Here is a 26,082-nt window from a genome sequence, read left to right on the forward strand (position 1 = left end):
TCCTTCTCAGGCCAACCTAAAATTCTGCTAGGTGCTTAAATCTCTTGTTCTGAGGCTGAATTTAAAAAAAAAAAAACAGATTAAAAACAATCAGATCTATATTCTCAATAAACAAGGACATCATTTTCAATGTCAAGTGTACATGAACCCAAGGAGAGATTGATGGTTCTGTACAAAGTAGGATAACAAAACCAAATCAGTCATGACTCACAAATATTTTAACTACCATACAGTATTTTTGCAATTCTCCCCTTAAACTAAGAGTCCGCCATTAAAACGGAACCTCTCCTAAATATGTCAGTTTATAATTAAAGATAAATCAGCCACATTAAATATGTAGTTTTATTCACTCTCCTTTTCTCACATCTAAAGGAGCAAATAAGCAATCTTAAAAAGAAAAGAATTATAAACCTTTCACAGAAATTCAAGTGATTCAAGTGCACATTTTCAAATTTGTTTTTTTCCATACTTAAGCAAAAACTCAGTATATTTCCATCAGCAATGAAGACACATACTATAACCTTCCAAATAACAGTAGAAATCTATTAATGGTATGCAGTGATGTGTTCAAGCTAATTCCTGCTGGTTCGTGAGACTACTGTGTACATCTTTTCCGAAACACACATTTGGCGATGTCACACTGGAAGTTTGAAATCATCTATGGTGGCAGCATTGCCACTATGGAAATTGACAAATGGTACTAAGCAGAGCTCCCCCTCCACTCCGGGAGATCTGGTTGTGAAACATTTACCAGTGCATCAATGCATAAGGTGGGCAAGAGAACACCTGCATCAGCCTGCATGCTTTGGCGAGAAGTATCTTACGTGTCACCATGTGCCATGAACTAATAAAGCCAAGGAAAAGAGAAAGACTTCATTTCAGGGTATATATAATTAAACAGTTAAATATCTTTAATCCCAATGGTACCCTCCAACACTGTATCTACATATATCAGCTCCCTCCTCCTCTATCATCTTTTCTCAACATTAATCTTAAAAGACCATAAATATCAACCTGTAGCAAGTATATTCAGAGCTTTCCCCCAAAATCAAATTTCCTGGAAAGGCAAGCAAAAAGCAAATGTTTAAGGGATCTCCTGAAGGGCTCCGAGGTTTTCACTGGTCCCATCCTAGTTCTTTTGTGTCCTGGCCCTCAGTCCCAGAGCTTACTTTGATGACTATGGCAATTACATCTGCAGCTGGACAGAGAGGATACATGTGGGAACCAGGAGAGGCTTATAAGACTTCTTTGCTTCCCTGAGAAACTTTATTTTGATATCATTATTCCTGGAACCAGCCATTAAGAAGGCAAGTTATAAACTTCTCCCTAAGACTGGGTAGAATTCCCAAGTAGTACAATGCAAAGGAGTTGTTGTTTAATGCTGGAGAGGGTGTGGAGAAAAGGGAACCCTCCTACACTGTTGGTGGGAATGTAAATTGGTGAGGCCACTGTGGAGAACAGTATGGAGGCTCCTCAAAAAAACTAAAAACAGAATTACCATATGATCCAGCAATCCCACTCCTGGGCATATATCTGGACAAAACTATAATTCAAAAAGATACATGCACCCCAGTGTTCATAGCAGCACTATTCACAATAGCCAAAACATGGAAACAACCTAAATGTCCATCAACAGATGAATGAATGAAGAAGATGTGGTACATATATACAATGGAATACTACTCAGCCATTAAAAAGAGCTAAAAATAATGCCATTTGCAGCAACATGGATGGACCTAGAGATTATCATACTAAGTGAAGTAAGTCAGAAAGAGAACGACAGGTACCATATGATATCACTTATATGTGGAATCTAAAATATGGCACAAATGAACATATCTACGAAACAGAAACAGACTCACTGACATAGAGAACAGACTTGTGGTTGCCAAGGGGGAGAGGGGGTGGGAGAGGGATGGATTGGGAGTTTGGGATTAGCAGATGCAAACTATTATATATAGGATGGATAAACAACAAGGTCCTACTGTATAGCACAGGGAACTATATTCAATATCCTGTGATAAACCATACTGGAAAAGAATATAACAAAAGAAAGGATAGATAGATAGATAGATAGATAGATAGACAGATAGATAGATAGATAGATGAATCACTTTGCTGTACAGAATAAATTAATACAGCGTTGTCAATCAACTTACTACAATAAAATAAATTTTTTTAAAAAAGAATGGATGTTTGAGATTTCTTTTGGAAATAGGGGGTAGAAGATAAATTCTGATATGTGATTTTTCTGAGAGAAGACAGGGAGCAGGGTGTTCTGAGCATTGCTTTAATGGTAAGAATACATTTCTGTGTGTCTCAGCACAGATTTAACCAGGCAGCCACAGCAAGGATGGGAGGAGACCCAAGGTGCTGCAGAAAGGATGGCCTGCATTGAACTCTCCCCGCCCCACTGCAAGGGTGAGTGACTACCAATTCCCCCAGAATCCTGACAGGGGTTCCACAGGACACAGAGAGACAAGGTCAGCCTCCCCCTAAATGTCTCACTATGTCTTGGAAGCCCCATTTTATTGTCTCCTCTATTTTTAAAGAAGAGTCTTTTTTCCCTTTTCTTTTCTTTTTCAAATGTATTTTATTGAAGTATAGTTGATTTATAATGTTGTGTTAATTTCTGCTGTATAGTGAAGTAATTCAGTTATACATACATATATTCCTTTTCAGATTCTTTTATATTACAGTTCATTCCAAGATACTGAATATAGTTCCTTGTGCTATACAGTAGGTCCTTATTGTTTATATATTTTATATATAGTAGTGTGTATCTTTTAATCACAAATTGCTTATTTATCCTTCCCCCTGCTTCTCCCCTTTGGTAACCATGTTTCTCTTCTATGTCTGTGAGTCTGTCTCTATTTTGTAAGTAAGTTCATCTGTAACCTTTTTTTTTTTTTTTAGATTCCACATATAAGTGATATCATATGATATGTGTCTTTCTCTTTCTGACTTACTTCACTTAGTATGATCATCTCTAGGTCCATCCAGGTTGCTGCAATTGGCATTATTTCATTCTTTTTTACGGCTGAGTAGTATTCCTTTGTATGTATGTACCACATCTTCTTTATCCATTCCTCTGTTGATGGACATTTAGGTTGTTTCCATGTCTTGGCTCTTGTAAATAGTGCTGCTATGAACATAGGGGTGGCATGTATCTTTTTGATTTAGCATTTCTCTTAAGGCAGGTCTAGTGGTGATGGATTCCTTCAGCTTTTGTTTGAGAAGTCTTTATCCTTTATTTCTGAAAGATAACTTTGCTGAATAGAGTATTCTTGGTTGCCATTTTTTTTCTTTCAGCCCTTTGAAAATATCATCTTACTCTCTCCTGGAAAATGGGAGACCTTACAGGTCTTCTCAGATTTCTGCTGAGAAATCCGCTGATAGCCTAGTAGGGGTTTCTTTGTACATTATAATCTTTTCTATTACTGCCTTTAGGATTCTCTTTGTCTTTGATTTTTGACAGTTTTATTATAATGTGTCTTAGAAAAGATTGTTTTGGTTTGAAGTAACAGGATGATCTATTAGCTTCATGAACTTGGAATTCCAAACCTGTTCCTGGGTTTGGGAAGCACCCGGCCATTATTTCTTTAAATAAGTGCTCTATCCCCTTTTCCATCTCTTCTCCTTCTGGAACTCCAATGATTTAGTTATTGGTTTTCTTAATGTTGTCTCATAGATCACGTAGGCTTTCTTCCCTCCTCTTCATTCTTCTTTCTCCTCAAACAGGGTTATTTCAAAGCTCCCATTCTCTACCTCACTGCCTGTTTTCTTCTATTTAATCTACTATAATGTTGATTCTTTCTATTGCATTTTTCACTTCATTCACTGAATTCTTCAGCTCCAGAATCTGTTTGGGTCTTTTCTCTAATTACTGTCTCATTGTTAAACTTCTCATTTTGATTGTGTATTGTTTCCCTGATTTCATTGAATTGTCTTTGTGTTTTTGTAGCTCACCGAGTTTCCTTAAAAGAGCTATTTCAAATTCTTTATTGGGTAAATTGCAGACCTGCATGTCTTTGGGTTCGATTACTGGAAGATTACTGTGATCTTTTGGTGATGTCACATTTCCTTGGTTTTTCATGGTCCTTGGAGTTTTGCGTTGTTGTTTTCATTTTGTTGTCTGTGCCACTTGGCTTGCGGGATCTTAGTTCCCCAACCAGGGACTGAACCCAGGCCCTGGGCAGTGAGAGCGCCGAGTCCTAGCCACTGGCCCGCCAGGGAAGTCCCCTTGTTTTCATATTTGGGGTAGCAGTCACTTTGTCTAATTTGTACTAAGTGCCTTCAGGGTAAAATAACTTTTGTCAGCCCTGCTACAGATTCTGAGGCTTTCTCAGACCGCGTATGCATACACCTGCTCCAAGCTTCCCTCTCGTGGTAGAATTCGTAAGCTTGAGGGTCTTCTATCCCTCCTACAATGCACCAGGTGGGCTGCTGATCGCCTTTCCCTTGTCTTCCTGAAGGTGGCACTGCGGCTCAAGTTTGTGGCTTCTCCCTGGCGGGCGGACTCCGCCAGCTTTCTGCCTGGGCTCCAGGTCCAGGAGGGCTCACTCTTGCCGCTGCCCTGCGGCCCTCACACAGGGAGCCGGGCTGCAAAGTGGGGAGGTGTGGGCTTGGCACATGGTGTGCTGGGGGTGCGCACAGGCCAGCTGGGGAGATCTGTGGGTGAGATTCTCCCCGCAGCTCATGAGCTGGCTTCCTGATGGAACCCAGAAGGCTGTCAGCAGGAACCATTTCTTTTATTGCCCTCCAGGAATCTTAAATGCTGCTCTCCCAACGTCCTCCCTCTCCCCAGCCACGGAGCTCCTAATTCAATAGTCTGGATGCTGTGAGAGATAGAAATGAGTCCCTCTGGCAGCATCCTGCCAAACTGGGCGAGCTGGGCTTTACTCACTGGCTCTCCCTTCCTCCCACAGGAGAATCACAGGCTGTCTTGTTTAGCCCTAAGTGTGCTGCCTGGGGAGGGAAGTGATGCTGGCACATTCACGCTGTGTCCAAACTCTTCTTTTTTTTCCCTCCAGTGAGGTGCTGGAACTTCTCCTCTGGAAACCTGGGCTTGCACAAAGGCTCACTCGTCCATAGGTGACCGCCCAAATCAGTGTTCTGTAGGCACTCCTGGACCACAACCCAGAGGGGCCGGAGCTGGTTCACAGTCTCCTGCAGGGACCACAGCCCATAACAAAGCCCATCTGCCCACCACCCAGGGCTCTGGTGGGCGAGATTCGTCCTGGGCCCCTTGCATATGATGCTGGGTCCCACGACTCTCAAACATTTCTGTCTGTGGATGGATGCCAAATTTTGTTGTTGAAGGGGGGGAAATTAGGGGTGTCTTATGCCACAGTCATGCTTGTATCACGCCCTGCTCAAGGGTTGTTTTAAATTTGGAATGACACGAACTCCGTAGTCCAGGCTGGTGGTTCATTGGTCAGGGTCACTTTCTCAACACGCAGTCATATTTGTACCAATTTGATTCTTTTTAAACAATTTTTATTGGAGTATAGTTGATTTACAATGTTGTGTTAGTTTCAGGTGTACAGCAAAGTGAATCGGTTATACATATACATATATCCACTCTTTTTTAGATTCTTTTCCCATATAGGCCATTACAGAGTATTGAGTAGAGTTCCCTGTGCTATACAGTAGGTCCTTATTAGTTATCTATTTTATATATAGTAGTGTGTATGTGTCAGTCCAAATTTCCCAATTTATCCCTCCCCCGCTTTCCCCCTTGGTAACCATAAGTTTGCTTTCTACATCTGTGACTCTCTTTCTGTTCTGTATATAAGTTCATTTGTATCCTTTTTTTAGATTCCACATATAAGTGATATCATATGATATTTGTCTTTCTGTGTCTGGCTCACTTCACTTAGTATGATCATCTCTAGGTCCATCCGTGTTGCTGCAAATGGCATCATTTCACTCTTCTTTTATGGCTGAGCAGTATTCCATTGTCTGTATTACACCAATTTGATTCTTAGTCAACACCATACGCTGGTCACCATGCCTACATTTTTATTTTTTTTGAGATGTATGGTATCCCTAGACGTAACGGATCGTACCCTGAGACTGGCACAGCCATGCCCTTAGTCTCTTTCACTTGAACCATTTTGCTCAAAGGAATATATTTACTAGAGTTCATCTCGATGAATTCAGGTGTTTTACCCAAGGGCACCATGGCTACATCATTGATGTGGGCCTCAGCTCAAGGCTGACTTTTAATTGGCCACTGTCATTTGAAAGCCTACTCAGTCTGACCATTTATCCTTTGCATCATTTCATGGTACATGTCCCTGAACTTCTGGGCACTCTATTCCCTTTCAATCCTGTTTGCAGACAGAGCAGTTCATCCTTTTCTTATCGTTCCTTTCTTGTACTTTGCTAACTACACCCAAGAGCAGTGAAAATTTGCTATTAACACTGTTTTCCCACCTTTTTGCCTAAAGCCACAGACACATTAAGGACATTATCTGCCTTCCAAGTTATTTCAGGTGAGAACTTGACCTAATTTTTCACCACTGCACAACACAGGTTGTCATCCTTTCACCTTCTTACAGTTCCCTCTGTATCCACGTCCCAGAACCAAAGCCAACGTTGTCCATGTCCGGTGCCAGTTAATGGGGGTAGGCAAGGTTACAGCCAAATGTCAGTGGCTAAAAAAAAAACCAAGTTACATGTTTCTGGTGGGTCAGCTGTGACTGGGCTCCGTGTTGACTTCATTCTGTAACCTCGGCTGATGGGACTCCTCTCTCTGAAATGCTGCTGATCTCATGGCTGAGGGAAAGTGACATGGTGGCCCACATGCGTGCTTTCATGGCTTTTGTTCAGAAGTGACACACATCAATCCTGCTCACACTTCACTGGCTAGAGCAGGTCCACGGCCAAGCTGCCGTCAATGAGCGGGGAAGTGGAGTCCTCTCCCAAAGGAAGGACAGTGCATATTTGGAAACAATCATGCAGCCTAGCAGGATGTTTCTGTTAACAAAGAGGGAACAGCCGTTGGGCAAGTAGAATCTGCCCCAGATCGGAGGTTCTTGCCTAGACAGAGAACTGGACTCAGTATTTCAGCTTGGACTTGAATCATTCTAAGAGCTATTACTAAAACTTCCCCAAGTGTAAAGTCTGCTGCTATGGTGTTGGACATCCCATGTTGTACCTACACACCTGTGGCCATGACCCAGCCTGCTGATGCTTGTGAGTAACCGTTACAGAGCCCATCACTCAGAAGACACGGTCCTTGATAACTTTTGCTTATGTACAGCCCTGAAGATCAGGCCACCTCTCCCCCTACCCACAAGCTCTACGATCCTTGGCCTCTGAGGGTGGCCTTGAAGGCCAGATGTAGCTGTGATCAGAGGCAGATGCTCAGATGCAGTGCATTTCTCTCATGAATAATAATGAAACAGAATTGCCAAGGCAACATCAGGGAAGCGTTGAGAAGGGGTGGGAGTGAGAAGTTACCAAGGCAGATGAACGCACATCCTTTCCTGAGTCACCTTTCCATGGACACACGGACAGGCAGGCTGACCTTAATGCACTGCTGTCTCTCTCACATATTAACCAGAAGGCTGGGTTACAAATGTTGCCCAGAAAGCTACATTCATCTTTTGTGCCTTCTCCTCCAACTTCCATGTATTTATAGTGAGTCTAATCTTACATGTATATTTTGTTTCTTTTTATTTTCCCAAAGCACTCGAATGCGTGTATAGAGTGACATGTCACTTTGCACAAGGTGGATTTAGGCAGATAACACTGCCATCAGTGAGTTTCCCAGGCTCTGCCCCGTCCACTCTTCCTTCTCTCCCATGTGTTTGGCTTCTGTTTCAGTTACAAGCAGATAAATCAGCTTGTTGAGCCATCTGTGGGTGTCTCCTGCCAAACACTTTTTCAGAAGTTCAGACTTCAGCTGCTGTGGTTTGGAACCTTCGTGTGGAAAGCCGACAGCTGCTTGAGCAGCGTAACTCCTGGGCGTGTTTACTGGGGTGTGTAATTGCAGACGGAATGAGAGGGGACGTGGAGGGACCTGAAGATGTTATGTCACAGGCAGCAGTCACAGCTGGGGCGACATCTTGGGTTTCGGTGTTTTTCACCCCAGTTTGATTCTCACCTCCCAGGCAACGAAACATGTCGGAGCCCAGGCCCTCACTCACTCACTCATCTTTTATCCACCCTGGGGAGGATGTAAATAATGTTCACAGTCTACAGACTAGGAAATGAGCACATGTGCTGAAAGGCTGGATCTTGCATAAGACTGGATTCTTCTGGATGGAAGAATGGCCTTCCATCCCCTTCCTTGCTCAGACAATCCAAGACACATCCCTAACCTTGCTTTTCTGTCTTCTCCCAAACAAGGAATCAAGATAAGAAACGAACAACAGCAACAATAACGACAAATCTTCCCAAACAAAACTGAGCCAGATAAGAATCTGGGCTGAGATCCTGTTCTCAAGTTTCCAAGAATGCAAGGGCAGATCTGGCTTCAAAACACAAGCTTTTATACACACTACTCTATATAAAATAGATAACCAACAGGGACCTACCGCACAGCACAGGGAACTCTACTCAAAATCTTGTAATAACCTATAATGGAAAAGAATCTAAAAAAAGAATATATATTAATACAACATTATAAACATTATATTAACACAACATTGTAAATCAACTATATTTCCATAAAAAATTTTTTTAAAATAAATAAAAATTAGAAAAAAAACAACTCAAGCTTTTATTCGACAGACAGGGCATCTCTTTTCTGAAGAGCTCCCAGGACATAGAAGCTATGAGGTTCCTCTTTTCCTCCCACACGAAGAAGGGAAGAGTCATAAATTCATTCTACGTAACTATTGGCACTGGTACTTTCTTTTTTTCTTTTCTTTTTCTTTTATATTGGAGTATAGTTGATGTACAATGTTGTGTTAGTTTCAGGTGTACAGCAAAGTGATTCAATTACACGTGCACGCGTATCCGTGCTTTTTCAGATTCGGTACTGATGCTTTCTGAAGGGCTGGAAGCTGGACCCAGAAACTTCCACGGCAGTTACGTGTGGCCTGGCAGGCCCGCACTCCTCCGGTGAAAAGCCACGTGGGGTTCAGGCATTCTCCTCTCTGTTGAGTAGGACGGGCCTCCTCCAATCTATGCTTTAGGCTTCTTGAATCCGAGGCAGAAAATGCACTTGGCCAATTTTAAGCTTATCTAGGTATTGCCACAACAAAAATCAAATGCTTTGCCCAGAGTTAATCGACTCTGCAGGATGAAGAACGTCTGCCATGGTTTGACCGACGGGCCTTCCAATACGTTTCTGGAAGGATGTGGAAAGACAACGGGCCCTGACTCGTTTGCTAAATTTTATCACAGTGCTTCCGCCTCCAACCACTGCGCCTGAGAATCCTTGGGCACAAAATGACCTGGAGGATGGCTCTAAGGATCTTCCTGGGCTCAGGAAAATAACCAACACTTACTGAGTACTTACCGTGTGCCAGGAACCATCCGAAGCTTATACTGTCGTACTTAATCCTCACAACAACCCAGATAATCTCAGAGTAATTCTGCTAAGGACAGAACATGTGTGCTAACTTCCCAAATTAACAATAATTTGTAGAGACTAACAACAGACATAGTAGGTGAGAAAGTGGCACGACCGTGACATCAGCCAGGTGAGGGTCTATTGTAATGTCCGTGCCATCCAGCTCTCAGATGCACTGAGGCCAAACCATGACGGCATGTTTCTTGTACACAGGCAATCAACAGGAAGTATTCATTGAATAAGAATATTTACTGAGTGAGAAAGGGAGGCTGTCTGTCCACATGGAGCTCAGAGCATGCAAAGGAAGGCACACCCAACTGCTGAATGAATGACCACTGCAGGGAGGTGCTGGGAAGTACAGAGGCTGAGACTGTCCCAAGGGTACCTGGCTGCCTCGGTGGCTCAGGGATGGATGTCTTCTCTGAGCCCTGCCAGGGGAAGAGGAGTTAGCTTACCTGGGATGGAAAGGTTAGACTAAAAAGCATTCCCAGCAGAGGGCAAGGCATGGGTGGAGACCTTCTGATGGGAAGTTGCCCATGTTCTGGGGACTAAAAGAAGACCCAAGAGGTTGAAGTATAGTTGGTGAAAGGAAGAGGGATAAGAGGGGAGGCTAATGAGACTGGTCACCACCAAAGAAGAGCTCTAGAAAACTCTCTGAGGATATGTAACAAAGGGCATGAATAACAGAGTGGCTTAGCTCGGGTCCCTGCCCCATCCTGGCAGTGCCCTTTCTGGCAGAAGTTACATGTTCTGAGGGAAGAAACACATCCATAATCCAAGGCACCAATTTTGGGCTCCCTGGAAAGACTGCATTTGACTTTGAGTTCATCGTGTCAGGCGGAGATAAAAGGACCACCCCCTCCTTCCCCCCCTTCCTTCTTGTCTTCCTCCCACAGAGCAGAAATGTGCATATGTGTGTCCACACTTTCACTCTATTTATTTCCAAGTTAGAGCACCAAGTTGTTCCCGGACTCTTTGGATTCATTATAACGACAAACAGATTTAGGGAAGATTCTGAACATTTCCTTGAAATATATAGAGAGGGATTGACCAAAATCTCCCAGGGATTCCAAAGGGGAGAACTCACCAATCCTCTTTAATTATCTATCTATTAGGCGACACCAGCTTCCTGGGAGCCCTTTTACTTTTCAGAGTGGGTTTCACACAAAAATACCCCTTGAGGAACAACATACAGAAAATGAGAGGGTACTGTGGGTGCATATACATAATGATATCCATTGTAACTGTTATTGGAGATGTTGCAGCACAGGCGGAGGGGCTGCTTTCTTTGAGGGGTGCTGCAGGAAGAAGTCAAGTATCTGAGAAGGTCTGGTTCTTTCCAGGAAGGTTTTATTCGGAACTGTGACCCAAAGGTAATTGTTGTTCAGGGAAAGCTAGCGTGCGATGGTGGTGATAATGCCATTCACTTGTTCTCATTTTGTTTCTTTCTCTTCTTTTGAGTGTTATTTAGCTGTCATGTTTTATGAACAACACGAAACCTAGTTTATATTTACTTAATTAAGAAATAAGGTCCACACACCCAATCATTTAGAATACACTGGGTCTTCATGTCCTACGACTGGTGTGTATTACAGAAAGCAACTGTCCTTCAAAGCACACTGACACTCTAAGAACTTTCTTTGTATTAACTCTGTTAATAGAGTTGTAGGATGCTCTGGGCTGTGAACTTAGTGACTATTTCTAAATCAGGTTTGTGATAACAAATTCACATCAACTCAAAGGTGCAAAACGTTTCCATTTTACATTCCGCTCGGATGTTTTCCTATTCGTTCCTTTGGTCATCCAACAGTTACTGGACATCAGCTTTGTTCCACACACGAGGACTAAATCTACTCCCTCATTACACGGTATCAAAGTATCCTCTGATTACAAGAGTGATAGCTAATACTTCCTGAGTATTCGTGACGTACCAAGCACATTTCTAAGTGCTTTACACCCATGAACTCCTTCGTCCTCACCACCTCCCTATAAGAGTTACTGCTACTATTCCCATTTCACAGATGAGAAGACTGAAGCGCAGAGAAGTTGAACGACCTGCCAAATTCCTCCAGTGAGTAAGTGGCAGATCTATCACTGGCCTCCAGGCAGCTGGGCTCCAGGGAAGCCCTTATCAACTTATGACACCTTGCTGCCCTTCAGAATACTGATTCCCACGTTCTGACACATCAAATCCTCTCTCATTTAAATAAAGTGTGCCTAAGAAATTCATATGGTCTCCAAATCACTAGTACGGACTTATAAGGAGTGCAAGTCACCTGCAGAATAACACACGTCAAGTCACATCACTTCTCTTGGCTTTGAGTCCATCAGTCTTAACTAATTCACACTCTGTTCCCTTTTCACGCCTGCCCTCCCCTCATCCAGCTTGGACCACGTGGCTCGTCATCATATGTACGTGTTCTTAGATACAGTCCCACCTTCATACTCACCAAGCAAAAGCCCCAATCTGGTTAATCACACAGCACAGGGCCATACTGGCTGGTCTGCTTGAAGTGAATGACCATTAACTTCATGTGGGCCCTTGGTGCTTTCCTGCAATCTTGCTAGAGTTTCCTAAGCTTAGATGGTTTGCTCCCTTCTCTGGGGGTAATTTCAGGTTCAGCAGTAAAATTCATGGAAAATGATAGCAACCTGAAAAGGGCAGCACCACTGACAATTTAGGCCTTTCAGGAATGAAGGTTTAAGATATGCCATCAGATAAAACACCCCAACCAGCCAAGTACCTGGCTGAGGGTAAAGGTCATGACGTACAGTGTGAGAGGGAAGTTGTAACACCAACAATGGCCTTCTGACCAGTTAGTGTAGCAGGTAAACAGGCATATTTCTTCCCTGTCCCTTTCATGTATGTATGGAGATACATACGGGTACATAAATGTGTAGGTATGTATATCCACGTAGATAGATAGAGTGAAAGAGCTCTTCACCCTCCTGCCATTTTAAGCCATCACTTGCCAAACCTGCCCCTTTAGATAAAAATCTACTTCCACAATTGCCACTGGAGCCACCAGAGTCCCTGATGTTGCCGAAAATGTGGCCTCTGTGCACCTGTGTCAGATCAACTCTCAGAGACAGAGTTTTCGGTGAAGTAGAAAAGAATAGCTTTATTGCTTTGTCAGGCGAAGGGGGACACAGGGAGCTCATGCCCTAAAAACTGTGTGTCCCAACCCCGGGGGATTTGGTGAGGAGTTTTTATAGCAACAGTCCAAGGGTGGGCCTGCTGATAAGATCAGGGCATGTGCAGGGCCTGCACTCCTTTAATCTGGTCTCAGGTAATCTCTTGATGAGCTTCTCTGGTTCCTCTAATCTGGCCTCAGGCAGCTTCTCTGGAATGAAGAATGCTGACATCCTCCACTGGGTTTTAGTTTTATAAAGAGCTCAAAGATATTGTTACATGTATCCCTTCATGGGGAACCAGGACCCTGCCCCAAGGCTGCACTATTGTTTCTTGACTGCTCTTCCCTTGTTTCTGCATCTCCTCCCTTCTCTGATTAGCAACTGTTTGAATCTGCCCTTGGGACTCAGGGAAGGTCACGGAGGCTGGAGTCTATTCCCTACAAACAAGAAACAGGGGACACGGAAAAGGCATCTGTGCCCAGGAGCCCCACAGGGTCCCATTCGGTTTCACCAGCAAGCCTCCCTGAGGCTCCATCACCCCCAACTCCCATGCTGCCATGAGATTCAGAAACGGATGAAATAGAGAGGCATTTGGAAATTAGTGGCCCTCAAACCCTGGGGCTCTGGATCAGTGCACAGTTCCTCTAAGGGTTAGGTAGTGCTGTCCTCAGAAACGACCATCAGTTACATGCTGTTTCTATGGAAACTACTAACACAATCAGGCATCAACTGAGAATTGCCTGTAGCACCCAAACAGCCTCTCTGATAGCAGGGCATCTTTCCTCTGATGCAGAGCAGGCTTAAGAAACTTAGCCATGAGCACTTGGTGCTTCTACCATTTGAGGCCCAGCTTCAAATCACTGCATGAAGCATGGACTTAGAGGATTTAAAAGGCAAATCAATTTCCTACCACTTCCAGTTGGATTCTGAAGCTGAGTATCATTTAGCTGGCCTCCCTCCAAAAATGGAGGCAGAGGAGGGATGAGCATAGACTCCTTCATTTGTCTTAAAAATAATAGGCTTCTAGGGGGCTTCCCTGGTGGCGCAGTGGTTAAGAATCCACATGCCAATGCAGGGGACACGGGTTCGAGCCCTGGTCTGGGAAGATCCCACATGCTGCGGAGCAACTAAGCCCGTGTGCCACAACTACTGAGCCCACGAGCCACAACTACTGCAGCCCACGTGCCACAACTACTGAGCCCACGCACCACAACTACTGAAGCCCGCGAGCCACAACTACTGAGCCCACGGGCCTAGCGCCCATGCTCTGCAACAAGAGAAGCCACTGCAGTGAGATGCCTGCGCACCGCAATGAAGAGTAGCCCCCGCTCGCCGCAACTAGAGAAAGCCCGCACGCAGCAGCAAAGACCCAACGCAGCCAAAAAATAAATTAATTAATTAATTAAAAAAATAATAATAGGCTTCTAATACTTCTCTCAAGTGGAAGTTGCTGCTATTAACAGACAGAACCAAATTCTGGGCAAAGACTCAGCTCCGAGAGGCAAAGGCAAGTTCCCACTGCAGGAAATGAGACAGAGGAGACCCCAGCTTGACCAGTCCTCCTGGGAGTCTGATCTGACAGCTGAAGGCACATGACTGCAGGTCTGTGCAAAGGAAACTCTGCTGCCGCGCCCGCCTGCCACCTGGGTGGTCCACTGCTTGCACAGAGCTGGTGGAGAGTGAGCGCCGGCCTTAGCTAACGTGTTTGCATCTGGCAAACACATCCCTCAGCTGCAGATACCTCCTCCAGCAGCGTTCCACTTTTTCTTGCCCTCCTCAGCCTGTTTTGATCATCTTGTTACCACGTGCACAGGGGACCTGGCCAGTACAGAGGGATGAGTCTTTACTCCTGCTCAGAGCACATTTAAGAGGCTGGCATTTCTTTCTTCCTCAGCTGGACGAGTTCTCCCTCTTGAGCCAGGTGGAAGGTGTGCTGGCGAGGCCCAGGGCTGGAGAAGGGAGAGCAGACTTCCCACCCTTGTCCCAGGAGTCGGGGAGGCAGATCTGAAAGCCTGACAGCCGCAGTGATGAGGAAAAGGCCTGGGGAACTGGTGGTTGGAGATAAAACCATGGTCCCGGCAACTCACAATGTTTCTCTTTCTAAGTCCTTAACCAGCCCAATACAGGACCCCCCAAATCATTCCCACTGATGTTTAAGCAAAGCAGGAGATTGCCACCAGGTCGGCGCCGAGATGAAGTCAGGTTGGGATGGATTTGGCTCTGGCCTCAGAGGACCCGTGACCGCCCATCATGGCTTGCTGCAGGAGCTGGGCTCGCTAGGTCATTTCATTGACCTCATAATAATGTGAGCTCACGTCTTATGCCACTGAAATTTCTGGACCCCGCAGATGGTGAATCTTGACTGTATTAATTTGTTTTCATTTTAATTTTTCATTCATTGGATTTTCTGAAACAGGAGCACACTTAGCTAAACTCTCATTCATCAAGAGAAATGGTCAATGTTGGAAGTAAAAAGTTATGTTCATGGAGAGCTGCAGGAAACGGACTCTCATTAAGGTGTGGTCAAGCCAAAAAACCCAAAAGGTTATACCTAGAGTTCTTAAACGTTTATGTTAAATTTACACACCCACCAAAGGAGGACATGGTCTATTTTCTTCACAGCACTCACAGCAGACTTATATATTACGATATATAAACCTTATTCTAAAACAACAACAATGAAAAGAGATGTCTATAAAAGCCAATTTTCCATCCTCAAGTCCTGAATCTTCCGAGACCTGAAAATGTAACTGTCAAACCAGAAGCCTATTTCTTTTAAAAAGAAGCACATTTTATCAGCAGATCTCATATCCCTTTCACATTCTCCCTTCCCACACTCACGACTGCGAGCCCTTGGATCATATAATCAACCCTTTCAAAGACACACACCAAGTGTGCTACTATCCCTCCTCTCATCATAGACATGCTCCATGTTTCTGTTGTTTTCAGGTTACTTGAGGCAACTGGCATTGTTTTTCATTGTCTTCTTTTTAAGTTATTCTAAAATAAAATGAAGTAAAATTTTACAAAAATAAAGGCTTCAGCGTTTTGATACTGAATCTTCTAATATCCTACTCTGGCTTTGAGTGTCTGCTTCCCAAACTGTCAGGGATAAATGCACCAGGATCCCCTAAGAGGAGAAGAAACTTTGGTAATAAATAATCCATGTCCCCAGATACTACAATGCCTAAACTATACATGATTTACCCTGGGATTTGTTTGGACACGGTATTTTAAGACAGTTAAGTCAAACAATTTTCATGTTTTAACTTGATTTAAGAGCACACATGAAAATCCTATGGAATTAATTATGTAAAATGAATAGAATTAGCCACAGCACCAATATGACACAGAAAGATATTACATGTGATTAAGTGTGTCAGGGTGAGCCATGGGTCCCTGGGGGAGTATTTGCAGTTTTGTTATGTGACACAACCTGCTGGGGGAAAACATGTAGGACTTACTTATAATCTTGGAGCAGAATCATGACAACTTTACTGAATCGTGGAATATAATAGCTGTAAAAGATCTTAGAAGAACTTTCTAAAACCCCGATAAATAAATGAAAATTAAAACAAGACACTTTTTTTTGATCTGTTGAATGTTATACTAACCTCTGAATAAAGCCCTTCTTAGTCTAACATTTGGAGCTCCAAACCCCAACAATTTCCCAGTAAAAAGTCCCACCCAACAACAGAGCACCAGAGTATTAATACATGATGGAGACACTGAAAGAAATGAAGGGAGAAACAGACAATTCAACAATAATAGTTGAAGACCTCAATACCCCACTTTTAATAATAGATACAAAAACCAGGCAAACGAAAACAAGGAAGCAGAAGAATTGAACTCTGAAAACCAGCTACACCTAAGACATCTATAGGATGTCCAACAGTAACACAATACACATTCTTCTCAAGTACACATGGAACATTTCCAGGACAGACCACATGCTAGGCTATAAAATAAATCTTAACAAAGTTTAAAGTATTGAAACAATACAAAGTATATTCTCTAAACACAATGGAATGAAATTATAAATCAGAAATCAATAACAAAAAATGAATTGGGGAAACTCACAAATAAATGGAAGTTAAAACACTTCTATATAACCATAAGTCAAAGAAGCAATCAAAAGGGAAATTAGAAAATACTTTGAGATGAATGAAAATTTTGTAAGACGTAACTTACAAAACTGTACAGGATACAGCTAAAGCAGTGTCTACAAGGAAGTTTATAGCTGTAAATGCCTTTGTTAAGGAAGAAGACAGATATCAAATCAGTAACCTAACCTTCCACCATAAGACAGTGGGAAGAGCTGAACAAAGTAAACCTAAAACAAGAAGAAGGAAGGGAATAAAAAAGATGAGAGTGAAATTTAATGATATACAGAACAAAAAAAGTTAGAGAAAAATCAATGAAACCAAAAGCAATTTCTTTGAAGAGGCCAACAAAACTGACAAACATTTAGCTAGATTGTCCAAGAAGAAAAGGAGAGAAAACTCAGTTAGTAGAATCAGAAATGAAAGAAGGCACATTACAAATAAACTTACAGGAAAAAAAAATCATAAAATATACTATGAACAGTTGTATGTCAATAAATTAGGTAACTTAGATGAAATGGAAAAATTCCTAGAAAGACAAAAACTACTGAAACTGACTTAAGAAGAAATAGACTATCTGAATAGAACTATAATGAATAAAGAGACTGAATAAGTAAAAACAAAAAAACCTAAAAACTATCCAAAAAGAAAAGCTCAGGCCCAAATTGCTTAACTGCTGAATTCTACTAAATACAATTATTCACAAATTCTTCCAAAAAAAGAAGGGGAGGAACACTTCCCAACTCATTCCATGAGGCCAGCATTACCCCCTCATACTAAAACAGGACAAATACATCACAAGAAAACTACAGACGAATACTTCTAGTGAAAATGAGTGCAAAAGAGTCAACAAAATACTAGGAAATGAAATTCACCAATATATACAAACAGCATTATATACCATTGCTAAGTGGGATTTAGTCTGGGAATGCAAGGTTAGTTTAATATCAAAAGTAATTACTATAATATACCACATCAATGGAATAAAAAACAAAAACCACACGATCATCTCAATAGGTGAAAAAAAATTCACAAAATCTAATACTCTTTCATGATAAAAGCACTCAGTAAACTAGAAATACAAGGGAACTTCATCATCCTCATAAAGGCACCCATGAAATTCCATAGCTAACATCATATTTAATGGTGAAAAAAATGGATGCTTTCTTGCTATGATCAGAAACAGGACAAAGATACAGATCACTCACCACTTCTAGTTAACATCACACTGGAGGTTTTAGCCAAGGCAATTAGGTAAGAAAAAGAAACAAAAGGCATCCATACTGGGGAAGGAAGAGGTAAAACTATCTCTATTCACAGATGATTTGAGCTTGTCTACAGAAAATCCTGAGAAATACACCAAAAAATATGGATAATTTAGATAAATAAATTTAGAGATACTCCATGATTGTGGTTAAGAAGACTCAATATTGTCAACATGTCATTCTTCCCAACAATATATATAGCTTTCATGCAATCCAAATCAAAATCACAGCAAAATTGTTTTGTAGATATGGACAAACTGATTCTAAAGTTTTTATAAAGAGGCAAAAGAGGCAGTATAGCCAACACAATACTGAAGGAAAAAAACAAAGTTGGAGGTCTGACACTAATTGACTTCAAGACGTACTATAAAGCTACAGTAATCAAGGTAGTATGGTACTGACAAAAGAATAAATGGATAAATGGAACAGAATAGAGAGCCCAGAAATAGACCCATAAATATCGTCACTAATTTTTTATAAAGGCAAAGGCAATAAAGTGGAGCAAAGATAGGTTTTTCAACAAACGGTGCTGGAACAACTGGACATCCACATGCAAGAAAATGAATCTAGACACAGACCCTACATCCTTCACAAAAATAAACTCAAAATGAATCATAGACCTAAATGTAAAATGCAAAACTATAACACTCCTAGAAGGTAATATACTAGAAAACTTACATGACTTGATTATGGCAATGACTTTTTAGTTACAACACCGACGGCACAATCCATGAAAAATATAGTCAATAAGCTGGACTTCATTAAAATTTAAAATTTCTCTGTTAAAGACAATGTCAAGAGAATTAGAAGACAATCCAAGGACTGAGAAAAAATATTTGCAAACGACATATCTGATAACGGACTGTTATCCCAAATATACAAAAGCCTCTTAAAACTCCACAATAAGAAAACAAGCAAAAATGATTTAAAAATGATTAAAAAATGGGTCAAAGACCTTAACAGACATCTCACCGAAGAAGATATACAGATGGCAGAGAAACATGTGAAAAGATGCTCCACATCATATGTCATCAGGGAAATGCAAATTAAAACAACAAGGAGATGCCACTGCACACCTATCAGAACTGCCAAAATCTGGAACACTGACAAAACCAAGAGGTGGCAAGCATGCGGAACAACAGGAACTCTCAGTATCTGCTGGTAGGAATACAAAATAGTACAGCCACTTTTTTTTTAAGGGCATTGAGAATATTCCATATAATATTATAATTGATAGATATATGTCTTTATACATTTGTCCAAACCCATAGAACATACAACACCAAGCGTGAACCCTAATATAAACTATGGACTTTGGGTGATTATGATTTGCCAATATAGGTTCATCAATTGTAACAAAGGCACCATTCTGGTGAGGGATGTTAATAATGGGAGAGGACTGTGCGTGTGGTGGTGGGGCAGGGGTTATATGGGAAATCCCTGAACCTAACTCTCACTTTTATTGGGAACCTACAACTGCTCTAAAAAAATTAAGTCCTTAAAAATAAACTATTAGATCTAATAAATTAGTTCAGCAGTTTTGCAGGATATAAGCCCTATACATAAAAATCTTTTTTTGCACTTGTAATAAATAATCAGAAAATGAAATTAAGAAAACACATCCTTTTGCAATAGCACAAAAAATACTCAGTAATAAATTTAACAAAATACATCCAAAAGTTATACTCTGAAAACTACAAAACATTGTTGAAAGAAACTCAAGAACATCTAAATAGAAAGACATCCCACGTTCCTGGATCACAAATCTTAGTATCGTTAAACGGCAATATTCCCTAAATGGATCTACGTATTCAATGTAATGCCTATAGTAATCCCTGCTGACCTCTTTACAGATATTGACAAACTGATTATAAAATTCAGATTGAATAGCAGGAACCCAAATGCTCAAAATAATCTTCAAAAAGAAGAACAAAATTTTAAAAGTCAGACTTCCTGATTTCAGAGGTTACTACAAAGAAACTATCACCAAGACATCATGGTAATGGCATTACAATAAACATATCAATCAAGGGAATAGAATCAATGGGACTTCCCTGGTGGTCCAGTGGTTAAGACTCCGCGCTTCCAATGCAGGGGGCACTGGTTCGATCCCTGGTCGGGGAACTGAGATCCCACATGTCGCCCAGGGTGGCCAAAAAAAAAAAAAAGAAAAAAGGAATAGAATTGGGAGTCCAGACATAAACCCATACATCTATGATTAACTGCTTTTCAACAAGTGTGCCAAAACCATCCAACAGAGAAAGAACAGTCTTTTCAACAAAAGGTACCAGGATAACTGGATATCCACATGAAAAAGGATGACAATGGACCCTTACCTCACACCATATATGATATTAAATCAAAATGGATCAAAGACCAAAATATAAGAGCTAAAACAATAAAACTTTTAGAAGAAAACATAGGAATAAATCTTCATGACTGAATCTGGCAAAGGATTCTTAGATTTGACACCAAAAGCATGAGCAGCAAAAGAAAAAACATAAATTGGATGAAACTTGAAAACATTATGCTAAGTGAAAGAAGTCACTCATAAAACATCACTTATTACTTGATTCCATTTAAATGAAACTTCCACAACAGTCAAATCTATAGAGACAGAAAATAGATTAGTGGTTGCTTAGTGCTGGTAGATAGAGTGGGGAAGAGGGTAAGGCTAAAGGGTGCAGTGTTCTTTCTGAGGTCATGAAAATGTTCTAAAATGGACTGTAGTGATGGTTGCATATATCTGTGAATGTACTAAAAACTACTGCATTGTACACTTGAATGGCAAATTGTGTATGTGAATTATATTTCAAAAAACTGTTAAAAAAAACAGATGTTTCAAGAAACAGAAGAAAATTTTAAAAATTAATTGTGATCAGTGTGCTCAAAGAGATTTAATAAACTGGGGATTCATAATATCTGTTAAATAAGAATATAGTATAATAAAAGAGAATGAACAAAAATGTTTTTAAAAATAAATAAAATGAATCAATAACGTGGAGAATAAATTAATACTTAGCATCTTGAGCAAAACACAAGGGAAAGAAAACATAAAAAATAATAATAATAAAAGAGATACATGAATCAATTCAGGAGACCCAATTTTGAACTAATAGGGGTCAGAGAGTGAAAGAACAGAGGAAATAGAGGGGAGAAAGAAAAAAGAAGAACATTTTCCCCAGAGCTAAAGTACACGGCCTTTCAGAGTAACAGGCTCACTGAATTCCTAGCACAAAGAATTCAAAGAAATAAACAAAACAAAACTCAAAAGACAAAACCTGTTAACCTTATAAATGTAAGGAGAAAGATCCTAAAAAGCTGCCACAGAGATTAAAAAAAAAACAAAAAAAAGTCGCTTCAGAAGGAGAAATATCATCCTGGAATCTACAGTACTGAACGACAGACGAAAAATGGACAAATTCCTTCAAAGTCTGAAGAAAAATTATTTTCTAACCTAAATTCTATATCCAAATATTTGTTAATGTAAAATAAAAATATATATTTTTTTAGACAAGAAAAATCTATGTTTTCTTTCTGGCATCTGAGACCTGATCCTCTGCAGCTTTGCTTTGATCGGTCTCCATGTGGGTCTGTTCACTACTTAGGGTGCACTTCCAATCTGAGAACTCCTCTGTCTTCAACTCTGGACAACTCTCAGCTATTTTCTCTTTAAATATTGTTCCTCTGTTATTCCCTTTATTCTATTCTTCTGGAACTTCTGTTATAATTGAATGGTGAATTTTTTCCTCGATCTGTTCTCCTTGTCTTTTAACTACTATTTCTAGTTTTTAAAAAATTGTTTTTTCTCTTTTTGTTGCTTTTCAGATGAATTCCTCAGTACTACCTTCATATTACTAATCATCTTCAGTTGTATCTAGTCGAGAGAACTTCTCATCTATAGCATATACCTATCGCAATGACAGAATTTTTCTTTTCTAAAATTTATAATTAGATATCTACCTGTTCTTATTTTCTCTCTTCCTATTTTCCCTATAATTCCTTGGGCTTTTAATTTATTTTTTAAATAAATTTGTTTATTTTGTTTATTTATTTTTGGCTGCATTGGGTCTTCTCGCTGAGCGTGGGCTTTCTCTAGTTGCAGCGAGTGGCCTTCTCATTGTGGTGGCTTCTCTTGTTGCAGAGCACGGGCTCTAGGTGCAAGGGCTTCAGTAGTTGTGGCATGCGGGCTTCAGTAGTTGTGGCATGCGGGCTTCAGTAGTTGTGGCACGCGGGCTTCAGTAGTTGTGGCACATGGGCTTCAGTAGTTGTGGCACATGGGCTTAGTTGCTCTGTGGCATGTGGGATCTTCCTGGACCAGGGCTCGAACCTATGTCCCCTGGATTGGCAGGCAGATTCTTAACCACTGTGCCACCAGGGAAGCCCCCAGAAAGGTTTTTTATGATGTCAAAACATCATAAAGAAAACAGAAACATGATTAATATAGGAAGTGTTTCAAAGCATGAACTCACAGATCTGTCCTGGCCAAAATTCTGTTTCTCGAATAATCAGCCTTAGATTATCTATTGTTCCTTCAATTTGAAAGATGGGTGTCCAATTCATTTATAGTTCCCCTTTCTTCTTTCAATGTATATATGTGTGTGTATATATATGTACATAAATTATTTATACATATATATAAATAATGGTTTCTTTATTAATTTTAAATAATATACCCACACTTAACATTTGATCCCGTCAGTTTTCAGTACCTCTGATTTCCTGATTCCTACTATGTAGGATGAGGACATTCAAGTCCCCATCCTTTGCTTCCTCTTTCCCACCCCCCTCTGTCAGACAACACTTGTACTATTAACATGTCAAGTCTAGTGACATTTACATTCTGACCTGCAAGTACAACCATGCCTTTCTAGCTCTTTGTACACACTGATGCTAAAAGCTGAGAATAAAAAAAGAGAAAAATCTATTGCAGCAATAACAACATTATGATTCAGTTCATGGCCAAAGAAGTGCTTAACGTTTTCAAAATATGTAGAAGCATATTTTTATAATCTTAGCAGACAGAAGTATTTCTTAGACAAGAAACATGTATTGATAAACCACAAATGAAAGTATTCATAAATGTGAATGTATACAAATAAAAAAGACCCTATAAACAAAGTACAAATAAAACCCACAAAACCTCACAATACAAAAAATTATTTTGCAATGCAGATAATTGACAAAGGACTTATCCAGACTATATAAAGAATTACAAATCAATACAGAAAAGACAACTTAATTGAAAAGCAAACACAGCAATTTGCCAAAGAGGACATCCAAATGGCCAATAAGCATATGAAAATACGGTCACCCTCACTAGTAAGGAAGGAATTGCTAATTAAATCTATAAAATACCATCTATTTCATAAGCATCAGATTGGCAAAATATCCAGTCTTCAATACCAAATATTAGTAAGGATATAGAATAATCCACTATATTCAGCCTTATACTCCTTTTACACATTTCCAGTGTAAACTCAGATAGGTTTAAACACTTTGGAGATATTAATTGTTAGATATTATCTAGCTTGATAATTAGATAGTAAGATATTGGTCATTGGGAATACATTTTTAAAGCTGAATATGCACCTAACTTCTGACCTCAGAATCTCATTTTGTGGTACACATCCTGGAGCAACTTTTACACGTGCACAAAACAAACAAACAAAAACAACAACAAAAATATACCAATGTTTTCTGCAGTGCTGTTTTGAGTAGCACAATACTGGAAATAGCTTAAATGTCTACCAACAGGAAAAAGATAAAGCATTATTCAGCTGCAATGGAGTAGAATACCATGTGGCAGATAAAAACATATCTATGTGTCAACATAAATAAATATAAAAAATAATGTTAGTTAAACAAGTAGGTGGCTGAATGCTAGTACAGTTCTTACATACATTTGAAAACATACCTAATGATGGTATATAATCTTTATACATCTATAGATATGTTGTAAAGCATAAAACTATGCATAAAAATGATAAACACTCAACTTGCCATAGCGATTGTCTCTAAAGTTGTAGGAAGGTCTCAATTCTATCTTTAATGCTCTATTTCTTTAAAAAAAAAAAAAGAAAATGGCACAATCGTAGGTGTTAAGTAAGCTGGGTGGTGCAGTCCTGTAGATTTATTCTGCTGTTGTCTACTCTTCTCTGTGGGTTGTTCTAGGCATAGAGCTAGTGGTCACGAGTGCAAGTTTGAAGCTGTACTGCCTGGTTGGGAATCCCGGCTCTTGCACTTAATAGCTGTGTGATCTTAGGTGAGTTACTTAAGCTCTCTGTTCTCCAGTTTCTTCACTTGTGAAACAAGGATAATAATAGTACCTACTTCAGAGGACCTGTGTGATATTAGATGAGTTAATGTATCAAAATCACTTAGCCTAGGAACAAGCATATAGTGAACCCTAAATAGACATCAGCTATTATTAGAAGATTTGAAATACATTAAAATGTTGATTAAAAAACACAAGTTGTAGAATGATAAATAAAATCTGATTCTATTTATGCAAGCTTTATTGTTTATAAAGGTATACCTCGAAGGTAAATATAGGAAAACATAAACCCAGGTTATATACCTTTCTGCATGTTGGTTACCACTGGAGAGGGAGAGGGGAATGAGATCCCCCTCATTCATCCATCCATCAATAAGCACTTCAACCATCTGTAATAACAGCAAACACACACAAAGTGCTTCCTAACCAGGCAGGCGCTATTTACATGCTTTATATATGTGGACTGCTGAAATCTCATAGCGACTCTGAAGCACAAAGAAGGTTAAGTGATTCGTCGAAGGTCACTCATGAGTAAAGATTTTGCATTGTAGAAAACTGACAAAGGATTTACTAGTATTCAGAATATACAAAGAATTATATATCAGGATTCGAACCAGTCTGGCTCCAGAGTCTACGTTCCTAATCTCCATATGCTTCTCAAATAAATAAACGTTTCATTTATAAAAACAGATGATATTTTGACAGATGAATGGATAAAGATGTGATATATATACACAATGGAATACCACTCAGTTATAAAAAAGAATGAAATAATGCCATTTGCAACAACATGGATGGACCTACAGATGATCATACTAAGTGAAGTGAGTCAGACAGAGAAAGACAAATACCATATGATATCAATTATATGTGGAATCTAAAAAGATGATATAAATGACCTTTACAGAAATAGACTCTCAGACATAGAAAAAAAACTTATGGTTACCATAGCAGATAGTGGAGGCAGGGAGGGGGAGAGTGATAATTTAGGAGTTTGGGATTAACATATGCACACTACTATGTATAAAATAGATAAACAACAAGGACCTACTGTATAGCACAGGAAACTATATTCAATGTCTTGTAATAACCTATAATGGAAAAGAATCTGAAAAAGAATATATGTGTATGTGTATATATACATATGTATATATATATATATATATATATATATATATATATATATAACTGAATCACTTTTCTGTACACCTGAAGCTAACATAACATTGTAAATTAATTACACTTCAATAAAAAATTGTTGAAAAAAATTAAAAAGTAGGGACTTCCCTGGCGGTCCAGTGGTTAAGACTCCGCCTTCCAAGGCAGGGGGTGCGAGTTCGACCCCTGGTCAGGGAACTAAGATCCCACATTGCCGGTGTGGCCAAAAAAATAAAAAATAAAATAAAATAAAAAATAAAACATATGATATTTACCATCCATATAGCCAGCAAAGAATTAGGAATTAGAATTTATGAAGAGCTCTGACAAATTCATAGGAAAATGATAAAAAAAACTCAATTGACAAAAACAGGCAAAGGAAATGTACAGGAAATGCAGAGATGAGGAAACAGAAAAGTGTTAAGAATCCAAGAAATGCAAATTAAAATAATAATGAAATATAAATGTATATCCATCAAACTGGTCGAAAATTGAAAATCTGATGACAGCAAGTGTCAATCTTGTAGAACAGAAGGAACTCTCATACATCCAGTAGGTGTGTAAATCTGTGTGGCTACTTTGGAGAACAATTTGGCAATTATCTAGAAAAGT

General features: G+C 40.0%; 1 protein-coding gene across 1 annotated transcript in view; it reads right to left on the minus strand.

Moving 5' to 3' along the window:
• SLC35F3 (solute carrier family 35 member F3) overlaps positions 1 to 26,082 on the minus strand; it is a 298,460-nt gene that overhangs the window by 172,716 nt on the left and 99,662 nt on the right. The window lies entirely within an intron of this gene.

The sequence above is a fragment of the Eubalaena glacialis genome, chromosome 1 (genome assembly GCF_028564815.1).
Source record: "Eubalaena glacialis isolate mEubGla1 chromosome 1, mEubGla1.1.hap2.+ XY, whole genome shotgun sequence".
NCBI lineage: Eukaryota > Metazoa > Chordata > Mammalia > Artiodactyla > Balaenidae > Eubalaena > Eubalaena glacialis.